This window comes from Bombina bombina, chromosome 1, assembly GCF_027579735.1.
Source record: "Bombina bombina isolate aBomBom1 chromosome 1, aBomBom1.pri, whole genome shotgun sequence".
NCBI classification, from domain to species: Eukaryota; Metazoa; Chordata; class Amphibia; order Anura; family Bombinatoridae; genus Bombina; species Bombina bombina.
Genome location: NC_069499.1, coordinates 1,026,682,938 through 1,026,704,186, shown reverse-complemented (window position 1 = coordinate 1,026,704,186; position 21,249 = coordinate 1,026,682,938).

The following is a 21,249-nucleotide window of genomic DNA, read 5'->3' as shown; positions in this document are numbered from 1 at the left end:
TAAATTAAAAAAAAAAACTTTTACATCAGTCTGCTAGTGTAATCTAATAGCAATTGCCTGCCTGCCACTGCCAGCTTGTGTGTCAGGCTCACAGCATATACTGTGCCTACTCGCTCAGTGCCACCACTCATATCTGGTGTAACATTACTGTAAATTTAAAAAAAAAACTTTTACATCAGTCTGCTAGTGTAATCTAATTTCAGTTGCCAGGCCAGCCTGCCACTGCCAGCCTGTGTGTCAGGCTCACAGCATATACTGTGCCTACTTGCTCAGTGCCACTACCAGTTATATCTGCTGTAACAGTAGTGTAAATTTAAAAAAAAAACTTTTACATCAGTCTGCTAGTGTAATCTTATCTAATAGCAGTTGCCTGCCTGCCTGCCACTGCCAGGCTGTGTGTCAGGCTCACAGCATATACTGTGCCTAATTGCTCAGTGCCACAACTCATATCTGGTACAACATTAGTGTAAATTTTTTTAAAAATACTTTTACATCAGTTTGCTAGTGTAATCTAATTTCAGTTGCCAGGCCAGCCTGCCACTGCCAGCCTGTGTGTCAAGCTCACAGCATATACTGTGCCTATTTGCTCAGTACCACCACCAGTCATATCTGGTGTAACAGTAGTGTAATTTTTTTTAAAAAAAACTTTTACATCAGTCTGCTAGTGTAATCTAATAGCAGTTGCCTGCCTGCCACTGCCAGCCTGTGTGTCAGGCTCACAGCATATACTGTGCCTACTCGCTCAGTGCCACCACTCATATCTGGTGTAACATTAGTGTAAATTTTTTTTAAAAAACTTTTACATCAGTCTGCTAGTGTAATCTAATTTCAGTTGCCAGCAGGCCAGCCTGTGTGTCAGCCTCACAGCATATACTGTGCCTACTTGCTCAGTGCCACCACCAGTCATATCTGGTGTAACAGTAGTGTACATTTAAAAAAAAAAACTTTTACATCAGTCTGCTAGCGTAATCTAATAGCAGTTGCCTGCCTGCAACTGCCAGCCTGTGTGTCAGGCTCACAGCATATACTGTGCCTACTCGCTCAGTGCCACCACTCATATCTGGTGTAACATTAGTGTAAATTTAAAAAAAAAAAACGTTTACATCAGTCTGCTTGTGTAATCTAATTTCAGTTGCCAGCAGGCCAGCCTGTGTATCAGTCTCACAGCATATACTGTGCCTACTTGCTCAGTGCCACCACCAGTCATATCTGGTGTAACAGTAGTGTAAATTAAAAAAAAAAGCTTTTACATCAGTCTGCTAGTGTAATCTAATAGCAGTTGCCTGCCTGCCACTGCCAGCTTGTGTGTCAGGCTCACAGCATATACTGTGCCTACTCGCTCAGTGCCACCACTCATATCTGGTGTAACATTACTGTAAATTAAAAAAAAAAAACTTTTACATCAGTCTGCTAGTGTAATCTAATTTCAGTTGCCAGCAGGCCAGCCTGTGTGTCAGCCTCACAGCATATACTGTGCCTACTTGCTCAGTGCCACCACCAGTCATATCTGGTGTAACAGTAGTGTACATTTAAAAAAAAAACTTTTACATCAGTCTGCTAGCGTAATCTAATAGCAGTTGCCTGCCTGCAACTGCCAGCCTGTGTGTCAGGCTCACAGCATATACTGTGCCTACTCGCTCAGTGCCACCACTCATATCTGGTGTAACATTAGTGTAAATTTAAAAAAAAAACTTTTACATCAGTCCGCTAGTGTAATCTAATTTCAGTTGCCAGCAGGCCAGCCTACCACTGCCAGCCTGTGTGTCAGGCTCACAGCATATTCTGTGCCTACTTGCTCAGTGCCACCACCAGTCATATCTGGTGTAACAGTAGTGTAAATTAAAAAAAAAAACTTTTACATCAGTCTGCTAGTGTAATCTAATAGCAATTGCCTGCCTGCCACTGCCAGCTTGTGTGTCAGGCTCACAGCATATACTGTGCCTACTCGCTCAGTGCCACCACTCATATCTGGTGTAACATTACTGTAAATTTAAAAAAAAAACTTTTACATCAGTCTGCTAGTGTAATCTAATTTCAGTTGCCAGGCCAGCCTGCCACTGCCAGCCTGTGTGTCAGGCTCACAGCATATACTGTGCCTACTTGCTCAGTGCCACTACCAGTTATATCTGCTGTAACAGTAGTGTAAATTTTAAAAAAAAACTTTTACATCAGTCTGCTAGTGTAATCTTATCTAATAGCAGTTGCCTGCCTGCCTGCCACTGCCAGGCTGTGTGTCAGGCTCACAGCATATACTGTGCCTAATTGCTCAGTGCCACAACTCATATCTGGTACAACATTAGTGTAAATTTTTTTAAAAATACTTTTACATCAGTTTGCTAGTGTAATCTAATTTCAGTTGCCAGGCCAGCCTGCCACTGCCAGCCTGTGTGTCAAGCTCACAGCATATACTGTGCCTATTTGCTCAGTACCACCACCAGTCATATCTGGTGTAACAGTAGTGTAATTTTTTTTAAAAAAAACTTTTACATCAGTCTGCTAGTGTAATCTAATAGCAGTTGCCTGCCTGCCACTGCCAGCCTGTGTGTCAGGCTCACAGCATATACTGTGCCTACTCGCTCAGTGCCACCACTCATATCTGGTGTAACATTAGTGTAAATTTTTTTAAAAAAACTTTTACATCAGTCTGCTAGTGTAATCTAATTTCAGTTGCCAGCAGGCCAGCCTGTGTGTCAGCCTCACAGCATATACTGTGCCTACTTGCTCAGTGCCACCACCAGTCATATCTGGTGTAACAGTAGTGTACATTTAAAAAAAAAAACTTTTACATCAGTCTGCTAGCGTAATCTAATAGCAGTTGCCTGCCTGCAACTGCCAGCCTGTGTGTCAGGCTCACAGCATATACTGTGCCTACTCGCTCAGTGCCACCACTCATATCTGGTGTAACATTAGTGTAAATTTAAAAAAAAAAAACGTTTACATCAGTCTGCTTGTGTAATCTAATTTCAGTTGCCAGCAGGCCAGCCTGTGTGTCAGTCTCACAGCATATACTGTGCCTACTTGCTCAGTGCCACCACCAGTCATATCTGGTGTAACAGTAGTGTAAATTAAAAAAAAAAACTTTTACATCAGTCTGCTAGTGTAATCTAATAGCAGTTGCCTGCCTGCCACTGCCAGCTTGTGTGTCAGGCTCACAGCATATACTGTGCCTACTCGCTCAGTGCCACCACTCATATCTGGTGTAACATTACTGTAAATTAAAAAAAAAAAACTTTTACATCAGTCTGCTAGTGTAATCTAATTTCAGTTGCCAGCAGGCCAGCCTGCCACTGCCAGCCTGTGTGTCAGGCTCACAGCATATTCTGTGCCTACTTGCTCAGTGCCACTACCAGTCATATCTGGTGTAACAGTAGTATAAATTAAAAAAAAAACTTTTACATCAGTCTGCTAGTGTAATCTAATAGCAATTGCCTGCCTGCCACTGCCAGACTGTGTGTCAGGCTCACAGCATATACTGTGCCTACTTGCTCAGTGCCACCACTAATATCTGGTGTAACATTAGTGTAAATTTAAAAAAAAAATTTTACATCAGTCTGCTAGTGTAATATAACTTCAGTTGCCAGGCCAGCCTGCCACTGCCAGCCTGTGTGTCAGGCTCACAGCATATACTGTGCCTACTTGCTCAGTGCCACTACCAGTTATATCTGGTGTAACAGTAGTGTAAATTTAAAAAAAAAAAACTTTTACATCAGTCTGCTAGTGTAATATAACTTCAGTTGCCAGACCAGCCTGCAACTGCCAGCCTGTGTGTCAGGCTCACAGCATATACTGTGCCTACTCGCTCAGTGCCACCACTCATATCTGGTGTAACATTAGTGTAAATTTTAAAAAAAACCTTTTACATCAGTCTGCTAGTGTAATCTAATTTCAGTTGCCAGCAGGCCAGCCTGTGTGTCAGTCTCACAGCATATACTGTGCCTACTTGCTCAGTGCCACCACCAGTCATATCTGGTGTAACAGTAGTGTAAATTAAAAAAAAAAACTTTTACATCAGTCTGCTAGTTTAATCTAATAGCAGTTGCCTGCCTGCCACTGCCAGCTTGTGTGTCAGGCTCACAGCATATACTGTGCCTACTCGCTCAGTGCCACCACTCATATCTGGTGTAACATTACTGTAAATTAAAAAAAACAAACTTTTACATCAGTCTGCTAGTGTAATCTAATTTCAGTTGGCAGCAGGCCAGCCTTCCACTGTCAGCCTGTGTGTCAGGATCACAGCATATTCTGTGCCTACTTGCTCAGTGCCACCACCAGTCATATCTGGTGTAACAGTAGTATACATTTTAAAAAAAAACTTTTACATCAGTCTGCTAGTGTAATCTTATCTAATAGCAGTTGCCTGCCTGCCTGCCACTGCCAGGCTGTGTGTCAGGCTCACAGCATATACTGTGCCTACTTGCTCAGTGCCACCACTAATATCTGATGTAACATTAGTGTAAATTTAAAAAAAAAAACTTTTACATCAGTCTGCTAGTGTTATATAACTTCAGTTGCCAGGCCAGCCTGCCACTGCCAGCCTGTGTGTCAGGCTCACAGCATATACTGTGCCTACTTGCTCAGTGCCACTACCAGTTATATCTGGTGTAACAGTAGTGTAAATTAAAAAAAAAAACTTTTACATCAGTCTGCTAGTGTAATCTAATAGCAGTTGCCTGCCTGCCACTGCCAGCCTGTGTGTCAGGCTCACAGCATATACTGTGCCTACTCACTCAGTGCCACCACTCATATCTGGTGTAACATTAGTGTAATTTTTTTAAAAAAAACTTTTACATCAGTCTGCTAGTATTATCTTATCTAATAGCAGTTGCCTGCCTGCCACTTCCAGGCTGTGTGTCAGGCTCACAGCATATACTGTGCCTACTTGCTCAGTGCCACAACTCATATCTGGTGTAACATTAGTGTAATTTTTTTTAAAAAAACTTTTACATCAGTCTGCTAGTGTAATCTAATTTCAGTTTCCAGGCCAGCCTGCCACTGCCAGCCTGTGTGTCAGGCTCACATCATATACTGTGCCTTCTTTCTCAGTGCCACCACCAGTCATATCTGGTGTAACTGTAGTGTACATTTTTTTAAAAAAAAACTTTTACATCAGTCTGCTAGTGTAATATAATTTCAGTTGCCAGGCCAGCCTGCCACTGCCAGCCTGTGTGTCAGGCTCACAGCATATACTGTGCCTACTTGCTCAGTGCCACCACCAGTCATATCTGGTGTAACAGTAGTGTAAATTAAAAAAAAAAAACTTTTACATCAGTCTGCTAGTGTAATCTAATTTCAGTTGGCAGCAGGCCAGCCTTCCACTGCCAGCCTGTGTGTCAGGCTCACAGCATATTCTGTGCCTACTTGCTCAGTGCCACCACCAGTCATATCTGGTGTAACAGTAGTATACATTTTAAAAAAAACCTTTTACATCAGTCTGCTAGTGTAATCTAATAGCAATTGCCTGCCTGCCACTGCCAGCCTGTGTGTCAGGCTCACAGCATATACTGTGCCTACTTGCTCAGTGCCACCACTAATATCTGGTGTAACATTAGTGTAAATTTAAAAAAAAAAACTTTTACATCAGTCTGCTAGTGTAATATAACTTCCGTTGCCAGGCCAGCCTGCCACTGCCAGCCTGTGTGTCAGGCTCACAGCATATACTGTGCCTACTTGCTCAGTGCCACTACCAGTTATATCTGGTGTAACAGTAGTGTAAATTAAAAAAAAAAAACTTTTACATCAGTCTGCTAGTGTAATCTAATAGCAGTTGCCTGCCTGCCACTGCCAGCCTGTGTGTCAGGCTCACAGCATATACTGTGCCTACTCGCTCAGTGCCACCACTCATATCTTATGTAACATTAGTGTAATTTTTTAAAAAAAAACTTTTACATCAGTCTGCTAGTATTATCTTATCTAATAGCAGTTGCCTGCCTGCCACTTCCAGGCTGTGTGTCAGGCTCACAGCATATACTGTGCCTACTTGCTCAGTGCCACAACTCATATCTGGTGTAACATTAGTGTAATTTTTTTAAAAAAAACTTTTACATCAGTCTGCTATTGTAATCTAATTTCAGTTTCCAGGCCAGCCTGCCACTGCCAGCCTGTGTGTCAGGCTCACATCATATACTGTGCCTTCTTTCTCAGTGCCACCACCAGTCATATCTGGTGTAACTGAAGTGTACATTTTTTTAAAAAAAACTTTTACATCAGTCTGCTAGTGTAATATAATTTCAGTTGCCAGGCCAGCCTGCCACTGACAGCCTGTGTGTCAGGCTCACAGCATATACTGTGCCTACTTGCTCAGTGCCACCACCAGTCATATCTGGTGTAACAGTAGTGTAAATTTAAAAAAAAAAAAACTTTTACATCAGTCTGCTAGTGTAATCTTATCTAATAGCAGTTGGCTGCCTGTCTGCCACTGCCAGCCTGCTTGTCAGGCTCACAGCATATACTGTGCCTACTTGCTCAGTGCCACCACTCATATCTGGTGTAACATTAGTGTAATTTTTTTTAAAAAAACTTTTACATCAGTCTGCTAGTGTAATCTAATTTCAATTTCCAGGCCAGCCTGCCACTGCCAGCCTGTGTGTCAGGCTCACAGCATATACTGTGCCTTCTTTCTCAGTGCCACCACCAGTCATATCTGGTGTAACAGTAGTGTAAATTTAAAAAAAAACAGCTTTTACATCAGTCTGCTAGTGTAATCTTATCTAATAGCAGTTGCCTGCCTGTCTGCCACTGCCAGCCTGCTTGTCAGGCTCACAGCATATACTGTGCCTACTTGCTCAGTGCCACCACTCATATCTGGTGTAACATTAGTGTAATTTTTTTTAAAAAAACTTTTACATCAGTCTGCTAGTGTAATCTAATTTCAATTCCCAGGCCTGCCTGCCACTGCCAGCCTGTGTGTCAGGCTCACAGCATATACTGTGCCTACTCGCTCAGTGCCACCACTCATATCTGGTGTAACATTAGTGTAATTTTTTTAAAAAAAACTTTTACATCAGTCTGCTAGTATTATCTTATCTAATAGCAGTTGCCTGCCTGCCACTTCCAGGCTGTGTGTCAGGCTCACAGCATATACTGTGCCTACTTGCTCAGTGCCACCACTCATATCTGGTGTAACATTAGTGTAATTTTTTTTAAAAAAACTTTTACATCAGTCTGCTAGTGTAATCTAATTTCAGTTTCCAGGCCAGCCTGCCACTGCCAGCCTGTGTGTCAGGCTCACATCATGTACTGTGCCTTCTTTCTCAGTGCCACCACCAGTCATATCTGGTGTAACTGAAGTGTACATTTTTTTAAAAAAAACTTTTACATCAGTCTGCTAGTGTAATATAATTTCAGTTGCCAGGCCAGCCTGCCACTGCCAGCCTGTGTGTCAGGCTCACAGCATATACTGTGCCTTCTTTCTCAGTGCCACCACCAGTCATATCTGGTGTAACTGAAGTGTACATTTTTTTAAAAAAAACTTTTACATCAGTCTGCTAGTGTAATATAATTTCAGTTGCCAGGCCAGCCTGCCACTGACAGCCTGTGTGTCAGGCTCACAGCATATACTGTGCCTACTTGCTCAGTGCCACCACTCATATCTGGTGTAACATTAGTGTAATTTTTTTAAAAAAAACTTTTACATCAGTCTGCTAGTGTAATCTAATTTCAATTTCCAGGCCAGCCTGCCACTGCCAGCCTGTGTGTCAGGCTCACAGCATATACTGTGCCTTCTTTCTCAGTGCCACCACCAGTCATATCTGGTGTAACAGTAGTGTAAATTTAAAAAAAAAACAGCTTTTACATCAGTCTGCTAGTGTAATCTTATCTAATAGCAGTTGCCTGCCTGTCTGCCACTGCCAGCCTGCTTGTCAGGCTCACAGCATATACTGTGCCTACTTGCTCAGTGCCACCACTCATATCTGGTGTAACATTAGTGTAATTTTTTTTAAAAAAACTTTTACATCAGTCTGCTAGTGTAATCTAATTTCAATTCCCAGGCCTGCCTGCCACTGCCAGCCTGTGTGTCAGGCTCACAGCATATACTGTGCCTACTCGCTCAGTGCCACCACTCATATCTGGTGTAACATTAGTGTAATTTTTTTAAAAAAAACTTTTACATCAGTCTGCTAGTATTATCTTATCTAATAGCAGTTGCCTGCCTGCCACTGCCAGCCTGTGTGTCAGGCTCACAGCATATACTGTGCCTACTCACTCAGTGCCACCACTCATATCTGGTGTAACATTAGTGTAATTTTTTTAAAAAAAACTTTTACATCAGTCTGCTAGTATTATCTTATCTAATAGCAGTTGCCTGCCTGCCACTTCCAGGCTGTGTGTCAGGCTCACAGCATATACTGTGCCTACTTGCTCAGTGCCACAACTCATATCTGGTGTAACATTAGTGTAATTTTTTTTAAAAAAACTTTTACATCAGTCTGCTAGTGTAATCTAATTTCAGTTTCCAGGCCAGCCTGCCACTGCCAGCCTGTGTGTCAGGCTCACATCATATACTGTGCCTTCTTTCTCAGTGCCACCACCAGTCATATCTGGTGTAACTGTAGTGTACATTTTTTTAAAAAAAAACTTTTACATCAGTCTGCTAGTGTAATATAATTTCAGTTGCCAGGCCAGCCTGCCACTGCCAGCCTGTGTGTCAGGCTCACAGCATATACTGTGCCTACTTGCTCAGTGCCACCACCAGTCATATCTGGTGTAACAGTAGTGTAAATTAAAAAAAAAAAACTTTTACATCAGTCTGCTAGTGTAATCTAATTTCAGTTGGCAGCAGGCCAGCCTTCCACTGCCAGCCTGTGTGTCAGGCTCACAGCATATTCTGTGCCTACTTGCTCAGTGCCACCACCAGTCATATCTGGTGTAACAGTAGTATACATTTTAAAAAAAACCTTTTACATCAGTCTGCTAGTGTAATCTAATAGCAATTGCCTGCCTGCCACTGCCAGCCTGTGTGTCAGGCTCACAGCATATACTGTGCCTACTTGCTCAGTGCCACCACTAATATCTGGTGTAACATTAGTGTAAATTTAAAAAAAAAAACTTTTACATCAGTCTGCTAGTGTAATATAACTTCCGTTGCCAGGCCAGCCTGCCACTGCCAGCCTGTGTGTCAGGCTCACAGCATATACTGTGCCTACTTGCTCAGTGCCACTACCAGTTATATCTGGTGTAACAGTAGTGTAAATTAAAAAAAAAAAACTTTTACATCAGTCTGCTAGTGTAATCTAATAGCAGTTGCCTGCCTGCCACTGCCAGCCTGTGTGTCAGGCTCACAGCATATACTGTGCCTACTCGCTCAGTGCCACCACTCATATCTTATGTAACATTAGTGTAATTTTTTAAAAAAAAACTTTTACATCAGTCTGCTAGTATTATCTTATCTAATAGCAGTTGCCTGCCTGCCACTTCCAGGCTGTGTGTCAGGCTCACAGCATATACTGTGCCTACTTGCTCAGTGCCACAACTCATATCTGGTGTAACATTAGTGTAATTTTTTAAAAAAAAACTTTTACATCAGTCTGCTATTGTAATCTAATTTCAGTTTCCAGGCCAGCCTGCCACTGCCAGCCTGTGTGTCAGGCTCACATCATATACTGTGCCTTCTTTCTCAGTGCCACCACCAGTCATATCTGGTGTAACTGAAGTGTACATTTTTTTAAAAAAAACTTTTACATCAGTCTGCTAGTGTAATATAATTTCAGTTGCCAGGCCAGCCTGCCACTGACAGCCTGTGTGTCAGGCTCACAGCATATACTGTGCCTACTTGCTCAGTGCCACCACCAGTCATATCTGGTGTAACAGTAGTGTAAATTTAAAAAAAAAAAACTTTTACATCAGTCTGCTAGTGTAATCTTATCTAATAGCAGTTGGCTGCCTGTCTGCCACTGCCAGCCTGCTTGTCAGGCTCACAGCATATACTGTGCCTACTTGCTCAGTGCCACCACTCATATCTGGTGTAACATTAGTGTAATTTTTTTTTAAAAAACTTTTACATCAGTCTGCTAGTGTAATCTAATTTCAATTTCCAGGCCAGCCTGCCACTGCCAGCCTGTGTGTCAGGCTCACAGCATATACTGTGCCTTCTTTCTCAGTGCCACCACCAGTCATATCTGGTGTAACAGTAGTGTAAATTTAAAAAAAAACAGCTTTTACATCAGTCTGCTAGTGTAATCTTATCTAATAGCAGTTGCCTGCCTGTCTGCCACTGCCAGCCTGCTTGTCAGGCTCACAGCATATACTGTGCCTACTTGCTCAGTGCCACCACTCATATCTGGTGTAACATTAGTGTAATTTTTTTTAAAAAAACTTTTACATCAGTCTGCTAGTGTAATCTAATTTCAATTCCCAGGCCTGCCTGCCACTGCCAGCCTGTGTGTCAGGCTCACAGCATATACTGTGCCTACTCGCTCAGTGCCACCACTCATATCTGGTGTAACATTAGTGTAATTTTTTTAAAAAAAACTTTTACATCAGTCTGCTAGTATTATCTTATCTAATAGCAGTTGCCTGCCTGCCACTTCCAGGCTGTGTGTCAGGCTCACAGCATATACTGTGCCTACTTGCTCAGTGCCACCACTCATATCTGGTGTAACATTAGTGTAATTTTTTTTAAAAAAACTTTTACATCAGTCTGCTAGTGTAATCTAATTTCAGTTTCCAGGCCAGCCTGCCACTGCCAGCCTGTGTGTCAGGCTCACATCATGTACTGTGCCTTCTTTCTCAGTGCCACCACCAGTCATATCTGGTGTAACTGAAGTGTACATTTTTTTAAAAAAAACTTTTACATCAGTCTGCTAGTGTAATATAATTTCAGTTGCCAGGCCAGCCTGCCACTGCCAGCCTGTGTGTCAGGCTCACAGCATATACTGTGCCTTCTTTCTCAGTGCCACCACCAGTCATATCTGGTGTAACTGAAGTGTACATTTTTTTAAAAAAAACTTTTACATCAGTCTGCTAGTGTAATATAATTTCAGTTGCCAGGCCAGCCTGCCACTGACAGCCTGTGTGTCAGGCTCACAGCATATACTGTGCCTACTTGCTCAGTGCCACCACTCATATCTGGTGTAACATTAGTGTAATTTTTTTAAAAAAAACTTTTACATCAGTCTGCTAGTGTAATCTAATTTCAATTTCCAGGCCAGCCTGCCACTGCCAGCCTGTGTGTCAGGCTCACAGCATATACTGTGCCTTCTTTCTCAGTGCCACCACCAGTCATATCTGGTGTAACAGTAGTGTAAATTTAAAAAAAAACAGCTTTTACATCAGTCTGCTAGTGTAATCTTATCTAATAGCAGTTGCCTGCCTGTCTGCCACTGCCAGCCTGCTTGTCAGGCTCACAGCATATACTGTGCCTACTTGCTCAGTGCCACCACTCATATCTGGTGTAACATTAGTGTAATTTTTTTTAAAAAAACTTTTACATCAGTCTGCTAGTGTAATCTAATTTCAATTCCCAGGCCTGCCTGCCACTGCCAGCCTGTGTGTCAGGCTCACAGCATATACTGTGCCTACTCGCTCAGTGCCACCACTCATATCTGGTGTAACATTAGTGTAATTTTTTAAAAAAAAACTTTTACATCAGTCTGCTAGTATTATCTTATCTAATAGCAGTTGCCTGCCTGCCACTTCCAGGCTGTGTGTCAGGCTCACAGCATATACTGTGCCTACTTGCTCAGTGCCACCACTCATATCTGGTGTAACATTAGTGTAATTTTTTTTAAAAAAAACTTTTACATCAGTCTGCTAGTGTAATCTAATTTCAGTTTCCAGGCCAGCCTGCCACTGCCAGCCTGTGTGTCAGGCTCACATCATACACTGTGCCTTCTTTCTCAGTGCCACCACCAGTCATATCTGGTGTAACTGAAGTGTACATTTTTTAAAAAAAAACTTTTACATCAGTCTGCTAGTGTAATATAATTTCAGTTGCCAGGCCAGCCTGCCACTGACAGCCTGTGTGTCAGGCTCACAGCATATACTGTGCCTACTTGCTCAGTGCCACCACCAGTCATATCTGGTGTAACAGTAGTGTAAATTTAAAAAAAAAAAAACTTTTACATCAGTCTGCTAGAGTAATCTTATCTAATAGCAGTTGCCTGCCTGTCTGCCACTGCCAGCCTGCTTGTCAGGCTCACAGCATATACTGTGCCTACTTGCTCAGTGCCACCACTCATATCTGGTGTAACATTAGTGTAATTTTTTTTTAAAAAACTTTTACATCAGTCTGCTAGTGTAATCTAATTTCAATTTCCAGGCCAGCCTGCCACTGCCAGCCTGTGTGTCAGGCTCACAGCATATACTGTGCCTTCTTTCTCAGTGCTACCACCAGTCATATCTGGTGTAACAGTAGTTTTTTAAAAAAAAACTTTTACATCAGTCTGCTAGTGTAATCTAATTGCAGTTGTCAGGCTCACAGCATATACTGTGCCCACTTGCCCAGTGCCACCACTCATATCTTGTTTAATAGTAGTGTAAGTGTACATTTAAAAATAAAAAAAACTACTTTGACTTTGAAACATCAGTCTGCTTTTTTGTGTAAGGCTCACAGCGTATACTGTGCCCACTTGCCCAGTGCCACCACTCATATCTTGTTTAATAGTAGTTTAAGTGTACATTTAAAAATCAAAAAAATATTTTGACTATGAAGCATCAGTCTGCTTTTTTTTGTGTCAGGCTCACAGCGTATACTGTGCCCACTTGTCCAGTGCCACCACTCACATTATCTTGTTTAATAGTAGTGTAAGTGTACATTTTAAAAATAAAAAAACTCTTTTGACTTTGAAACATCAGTCTACTCTTTTTGTGTCAGGCTCACAGCGTATACTGTGCCCACTTGCCCAGTGCCACCACTCATATTATCTTGTTTAATAGTGCACTGACAGTGTACATTTAAAAAAAAAAAAAAATTTGACTGTGAAACATGTCTGTTTTTTTGTGTCAGGCTCACAGCGTATACTGTGCCAACTCACAATAGCTTGCATGCATAGTAGCACTAATTGAAAAAGAAATGACAGGCAGAGGCAGGCCAACCCACAGGGGCCATCATGGTCGTGGTGCTGTGATTCCCTTTGGCCATAGAATAATGCCCAGTGTTAGGACACGTACCATAAACACGAAAAGTTCTGATGAAATAGTTGACTTTATAAAACAGAACACCCAATCTTCTACAGCTTCCGCTCGTAACCTTGATGGACCATCCTCCTCCTCTAGCTTAGCTTCGGGCACCTCTCAACTTACCCGCCCGCCACCACCGACACTAGCACCACAGCTGCCTCACTTGATCTGTCAGAGGTGTTATGTACACCTCAGGGTGAAGAAATGAGTGATGCACAACCATCATTGACAGATGATGTTGATAACTGTGATATGTCTCAGTCAGGCAGCATTACAGACATGGACGACGCACAGTGTCATGATGATGATGATGTTGTACCCGCCATTGCTTCTGTTGTTGAGTTGTCAGATACAAGTGAAGGGGTTGATGATGACGATGCGTCCGTGGATGTCACGTGGGCACCCAGTAGAAGAGAAGAAGAACAGGGGGAAAGTTCAGATGGGGAGACAGAGAGGAGCAGGAGGAGGAGACGAGTTGGAAGCAGGGGGAGGTTGTCGCAAGGTGCTAGTGGCACAGTCAGACAGCATGCATCGGCACCTGGCGTCAGCCAGACAGCACGCCAATCAACACATGCTGTTGCCACCACCAGAATGCCGTCATTGCAGAGCTCAGCAGTGTGACATTTTTTTTTATCCAGGAAGCGTTATAAATCTGTCTTCGCACACACTTACTCCTACTGATATTAGGGTGTTAAACTATGGCTTGGGCTTTTGTCCAAATAATAGCTTTAATTTATTTAACACCATAGTGGACGTAAACAGATTTATAAGAAAGCTTACCCTTCAGAAACATTTTCAGAATTCTGAATTGACATACACAAATACTGACAACATTGTTACTCCAAACACAACCAAACCTCTTTACTCTAATATCAGTAATTTCCAGGATGTTTGTGATATTACTGCATTGGAAAGTCTACAGATTGAATCTGACAAGACTCTGCTAAGGGTATTTTTCCAAAATTTAAACCACCATCAAAGTTTTACCCGATTCAAAGTAGAGGCAAAACATTAGAACTCTACCATAAGAGGGTGGTTGAGGATTTAACCTCGCTATACTATTCTGACAGAGCAACCTCCCACAACTTGTCACTAAGAGAGAAAGAGGCGTTGAATGCTCTTAAAAATAATGATTCTCTCATTATCAGAAATGCTGACAAGGGTGGAAGTGTGGTACTTTTAGACAAAGATTCCTACATTTCTTAAGCAGTGAGACAATTTAGTGATCCACTCACCTACTGCACATTGCCACATGATCCCACCAAAAAGTTTCAAAGAGAATTATCTAGCTTGTTAGATGATGGAAGATATTTGGACCTCATGGATGATGACGCAGTCAGTTATCTATATGTTGATAACCCAGTGGTCCCTATCTTCCATCATCTGCCAAAAGTACATAAGAGTTTAAATGAAATCAAGGGACGTCCAATTGTTTCTGGCATTGGCTCCCTTCTGGAGCCATTGTCAGAATGGTTGGACGCCATCTTGCAACCCATTGTCCTTTCACTCTACAGCCATATCAGGGACACCACACACATTTTACAGCTTTTAGAAGAGGTGGCTTGGACACCACAGAGCAGTTGGCTTACTATAGATGTGGTGTCTTTGTATTCCACCATCCCACATGATATGGGCCTCAATGCCATTAAATACTTTTTGGAATCTTTTTATTCTATGAACAAGTCAACGGCTGATTTTATCATCAGAGTGACCAGCTTTCTGTTAAAGCACAATTATTTTGTGTTTGAGGGGGTTTTCTATCTGCAGAGACAGGGTACCGCCATGGGGGCCAAATTTGCCCCCTCTTATGCCAACATTTTTATGGGGTGGTTAAAGATCAATTATGTCTATGCAGATAGAAACCCCTTCACACAATATATACAGATGTATAAACGCTTTATTGATGACCTGATCATCATCTGGTCCTCAGATGAAAAGACGGCTTTTGAATTTGTTGATTTTCTCAACTCTAGTAACAATGGAGTTACATTTACCCATGAGTGGCAGAAATCCGAAATTCATTTTTTGGATGTCAGCCTTATGGGGGAGATCAAAACTGGGACCATCAACTCAAAATTGTATCGGAAACCTATTGCAGGAAATACCCTTCTACATAACAAAAGTGCCCATCCTAAACATGTTTTTAAAGGCATTGCCAAGGGGCAATTGCTTAGGGCTAGAAGGATCTGCAATAGGGAATCAGATTACAAAAAGGAGAGCCTAGAGGTAAAACACAGACTACTGGAGAGAGGTTATAACCACTCACTGGTTAATAATGTCTTGAATGAAGTCACCAGTACTGAAAGAAAGGACATTTTGCAGAGCAAAACTAATAATAAAATATCTGATAAACGCACACATTTTATAACCAAATATTCGTCATAATTTTATGAAATCTGCAATATTTTAAAGAAATATTTTCCCATTTTATATGGGGATAAACAACTCAAACCAGTAGTGGAAAAAGGTTTCAAATGTGTTTATTCTAGAAACCTTACTCTAGGAAATATTCTGTCTCCTAGTCAACTACCACAGGATCCTAAACCATCTACCTGGCTCTCTGTGAATGGTACCTATAAATGTGGAGTCTCAAGGTGTAAGGCCTGTGACTTCATACTAGAAGGTAAAACTTTCTATTCATGTGTCACAAATCAGACGTATGAGACAAAAGGGTGCATCAAATGCTCCACTAGCTATGTAGTCTATCTTATTGAATTTAATATTCACCATTTGCAATATATTGGTATGACATCCAGAGATGTCCGCACAAGAGTGCGTGAACACTTAGGCTATATAAAAAATGAAAAAACTTGTTCTGAGTTGGCCAGGCATTTCATTGAAATTCACTGTGGAGATGTTAGATCTTTTAAATGGCGGGCGATTGAAGCCATTAGGAGACCGTCTAGAGGGGGAGACAAAGATGCTATTTTAGCATGCCAAGAGGCATTTTGGATATTCAAACTCCGTACTCAGACTCCTAATGGCCTCAATTCGGAGTTCGATTTAATAAACCACTGGTGCTGAACTTTTTTGTTCGGCACCAGTGCCGCCACATATACTCTAGTATTATTAGCTGACCAGCATATATACACTTCAAACATATTGACTCTTTTTCCGGCTATTCTTGGCTGTATTTTCTATTTATATATGGAATATACTTCAGGTTGTGAGTTTCAGCATTTGGAATCTTTTTGTTCCCTATATACCTTTTTATCTAGTACCAGACTTCTTCTGGCTTTGCTAGGTATATTTCTTTTGCTTACTCCAATATACAGCTTTAATTATATACCCTGTTCTGATAAACTTGTAGCTATACTTATAAGCATATTTTTTAAATCAAGTCAAATCAAACTATAGTTTCCACACAATAGATAATAATGGAGAATGAGATTTTTTCCACCTATTGCTGTTGAGCCCTATATGTGATTGGTTCATTTGGGGACTTTAGATGTTTTGACATTTGTTTGCTTATGTATATATATATATATATATATATATATATATATATTATCCATTGTTTATCCATTTCCATCTACTTTTGTTTATCTAGGTATAAGCCATATTAGAGTTAATTTTGCTTGTTTGTGTTAATGCACTGATTACTCTGAAATGTGTTCTTACATCTATCACTGCATGTCTTCCTTTATTATTGTAACCTGCATATTTCTGTATTCTGTAACTAATAGTATATATACATATGCATTGATGTGATGTATTTTCTAACATGTCAGCCCAAGTGTCAATTAATGTTGCTTGTGCCTGTAATACCCCAAATGCTATTTGTCCAATAATGGGTTAAGTGGGAGGTAATTGTTGTATCCCCAGTAGCCAATACCTGTGTAGAGCACTACTTTTAAACGCCCTTGTTGTAGTACACAGCAGGTCTTAGATTACGGCAACTAGCCGAAACTAGTAGGACCAGCTGTTTCTCTGTTTTACTCTGCTGGTGTCACTATTCACTTTTATTTTTTCACAATAATTCGTTGGATTATTTTTACAATTGGGACTCCTGAACTTTCTTTTGTATCTATTTTTTTATGTGTCTGCCTCTGACAACAGCAATGCCATTTGCAACCTGTGCTAAAAGAAACTGAGTCATGGGAAGTCCAACACCCACCTAGGTACAACTGCTTTGCGAAGGCACATGATCTCACATCACAAACACCTATGGGATGAACACATGATGACAAGCAGCACACAAACTCAAAGCTGCCATCCTCCTCCTGGTCCAGCATCTTCAGCCATATCAACTACTGCTGTGCTCCTTGCCCCCTCTCAACCATCCGCTAATCCGTCTCTCTTCCGTAGCAGTTCCTGCTCATCTGCCCACAGTCAGGTGTCTGTAAAGGACATGTTTGAGCGTAAGAAGCCAATGTTACCAAGTCACCCACTTGCCCGGCGTCTGACAGCTGGCTTGTCTGAACTCTTAGCCCGCCAGCTTTTACCATACAAGCTGGTGGAGTCTGAGGCGTTCAAAAAATTTGTAGCTATTGGGGCACCGCAGTGGAAGGTATCCAGCCGAAATTTCATTTCACAAAAGGCAATCCCCAACCTGTACTCGATTGTGCAAAAGGAAGTAATGGCATGTCTGGTACACAGTGTTGGGACAAGGGTCCATCTGACCACTGATAGCTGGTCTGCAAATCATGGTCAGGGCAGGTATATCACCTACACTGCGCATTGGGTAGAATGCCTGGCTCTGCAGAGGATGAGTTGGTGACACCACCACGACTTGCAGGCAGGCCTGCTGCCACCTCCTCTACTCCTCCTACTCCATCCTCTTCCATAACCTCCTCGGCTGAGTCCTCTTCTGCTACTGCGTCTTGCTCCACATCAACGGCACCCCCCCAGCTCCCTAGGTACTATTCCACATCCCGGATACGGCAGTGTCACGCCGTCTTGGGGTTAACTTGCCTGAAAGCAGAGAGTCACACCGCAGCAGCACTCCTGTCTGCCCTGAACGCACAGGTGGATCAGTGGCTGACTCCGCACCAACTGGAGATCGGCAAAGTGGTTTCTCACAACGGAAGTAATTTGGTGGTGGCATTGAAATTGGGCAAGTTGACACATGTGCTGTGCATGGCACATGTGTGTAATCTGATTGTACAATGTTTTGTGCATAAGTACCCAGGCTTACAGGATGTCCTGAAGCAGGCCAGGAAGGTGTGTGGCCATTTCAGGTGTTCCTACACGGCCATAGCGCACTTGTCAGATATTGTCACGTGTCAGTCAAGGTCCTATAAATCCCTGTAAAGAGAAGTATAGTTTAAATTATGAATCCAACTGTAGATAAGGTAAAGTTAGTTAGTTTAGTATTCCACGTTAAAGATGTAGTTGTGTGGAAGAATTGTTTAATTAGGTGGCAACAGGATATAAATGATTGTTGGAATCATTTATTAATTAAACAATTCTACCTTTGATTTACGGTAACAGTAGTACTAATATAACCTATAGCCAAAAGGTGGCAACATGGTTGGCAGGTTAAATAGTACTAATACACCTGGTGGATATATTTATTAATAATGACAGAGAGTGGATCTCTGTTGATTTTAGAGGCAGTCAATACAGGAGCATATAATGAGTTTAAAGAAAGGTTATATTAGAGCTTAGTCTCTGATTATGCAATGAGAGGTAGCGGTAATGAGATATTGAAATATAAGCAGTTTTAGAGTCTTACCGCAAGAACCGGAGGAAGTGTTTGTGAGCAGCCGTAGGTCCCTGCGATATGGCTGAGAGGCTTGGGAGATCCGGGTAAGAATCCGTTGCACGCTAAGGTAGCGTGTGTTGTGAGTGAAGGCAGAGGCGTCCGGACGGCAAGCAGGAAGCTAGCAGGGATGCGAGTGACGTCACCGCTATTTGCCGATCAAAAAGGAGACGCTGACAGACAGCGTTAGAGGAATGAGAACTGAAGAGGTAACTAAGCTGATAAAACTTAGGAACTTAGATTCCAATTTAGGTTCAAGTTGGCAAGTAATAGGTTAGCTGTAAGAAACTGACTGTGGAAACAAAAATTACTAAGCACCTAATGATCTGTGGGAGGGGTTTTTATACTGATTAGACAAAGGTATCAGGTAACCTTAAAGGCACAAGAACAGATCATGACAGTACTCCCCCCTCAAAGAGCCACTCAGGGGATCAAGGTTTGGGTCTGTCAGGATGCCGCCTGTGGAACAGAGAGACCAGTCGCGGAGCAGAGAGGTTTGAAGCAGGTTCCCAAGAATCATCCTCATCCGGATAACCCTTCCAATGCACCAAATACTGAAGTTTGCCCCCTCTACGACGAGAATCCTTTATAGAAGCTACTTCATACTCAGGGTCCCCTTCTTGGAGTACTTCAGTAACTGGAGGGTAGTGTTCCATCTCCCGCGTCTGTTTGTAAGGCTTCAGTAAGGACACATGGAATGTGGGATGTATCCGCAAATTGTCCGGGAGGGACAGGGTAACAGCATTCTGATTCACAACTTCTCTAATAGAATAGGGACCTATGTACAAGGAGGATAATTTGCGAGATGGATAGGGTAATCGCAAGTTACGCGTGGACAGCCATACCTTGTCTCCAACTTTATAGTTAGGCGATGCCAGATGTTTTTTGTCATAATAAAATTTATGTAACATTTTAGAGTGAGCGATATTGTCCTGAACAGTAGTGAAAGTTTCGGATATGGTGTTAACCAAATCATTGACCAAGGGGCAAGCACTATCTTGTAAGTCTTCTTGATGGAAAACCGGATGAAAGCCGTAATTAATGTAGAAAGGTGAGAACTTGGTGGTACTATTTACGGAGTTATTGTAGGCAAATTCTGCATACATCAATAAAGAGGACCAGTTGTTTTGTTGGTTGTTAATAAAACAGCGTAGGAATTGCTCCAACCACTGATTAACCCTCTCCGTCTGACCATTGGTTTGTGGGTGGTAAGAGGTACTTAACCGGCGGCGTATTTTCAAGGTTTTACATAATTCAGACCAAAATTTACTCGTGAACTGGGATCCACGGTCTGATGTTATACTGAGAGGTAATCCATGATGTTTTATTACGTGTTGCATAAGAAGTAGGGCTGTTTCTGAAGCAGTCGGTAACTTAGTGGTAGGAATGAAGTGTGCCATTTTACTAAAAATGTCCACAACAACTAGTATAGTGGTAAAGTTAGAAGATTTAGGTAATTCAACTATATAGTCTAGTGCTATATCAGTCCAAGGTCGAGAGGGTATAGGAAGGGGTAGTAATTGGCCGTATGGCTGTCTTTGTTGCGTCTTAGAGACTGTACATATAGTACAAGAATTGATGTAATTGGTAACATCTGTTTTTAAGGTTGGCCACCAAAAATGTCTGGTAATGAGGTCAATGGATTTAGAGATTCCAGGATGTCCAGCTAGAACAGTGTCATGGTAACTATATAGAATTTTCTCTCTTAAGGACTTAGGTACATACACAAGTTTGTCATGATAGTACAGTCCATTAGTATGTAGAGTTACTTGTGTCTTTGGCAATTCTGAATTTGATGTAAGATGTGTTTTTAGTAAACTAGTTATATCTTCTGTGAGTCCTATAATGTTTTCAGGGGGAATTATAGACACTTGTGATTGTGGTGATATAGGTCTATTTGGTATTCTAGAGAGAGCATCTGCCTTTAAATTCTTATTAGCAGGTCTATAAGTTATTAAATAGTTAAATCTATTAAAGAATAGATTCCAACGAACCTGGCGTGAAGTAAGGGTTCTATTGGTTTTCAAAAACTGTAAGTTCCTATGGTCTGTGTATATTAGAATGGGAATGGAGGTTCCCTCCAATAAGTGTCTCCAGTGTTCGAAAGAGGCTTTGACAGCTAGAAGCTCCTTCTCGCCTATTGCGTAATTTTTCTCTGATTCAGACATAACTCTTGAAAAAAAGGCAACAGGATGTAAAGGATGTTTCAGACTTTGTCTTTGAGACAAAACTGCTCCAATGGCATAATCTGAGGCGTCTACTTCAATGACATATTGCAATGAGGGATTAGGATAAGAAAGAATAGGTGCTGTAGTGAACCTGTGTTTCAATGTATTAAATGTATTTTCAGCTTCTTCAGTCCAATGAAATTTGACATTAGACTTTGTGAGATTTGTAAGGGGTTTGGCTAAGTGTGCAAAATTTTTAAT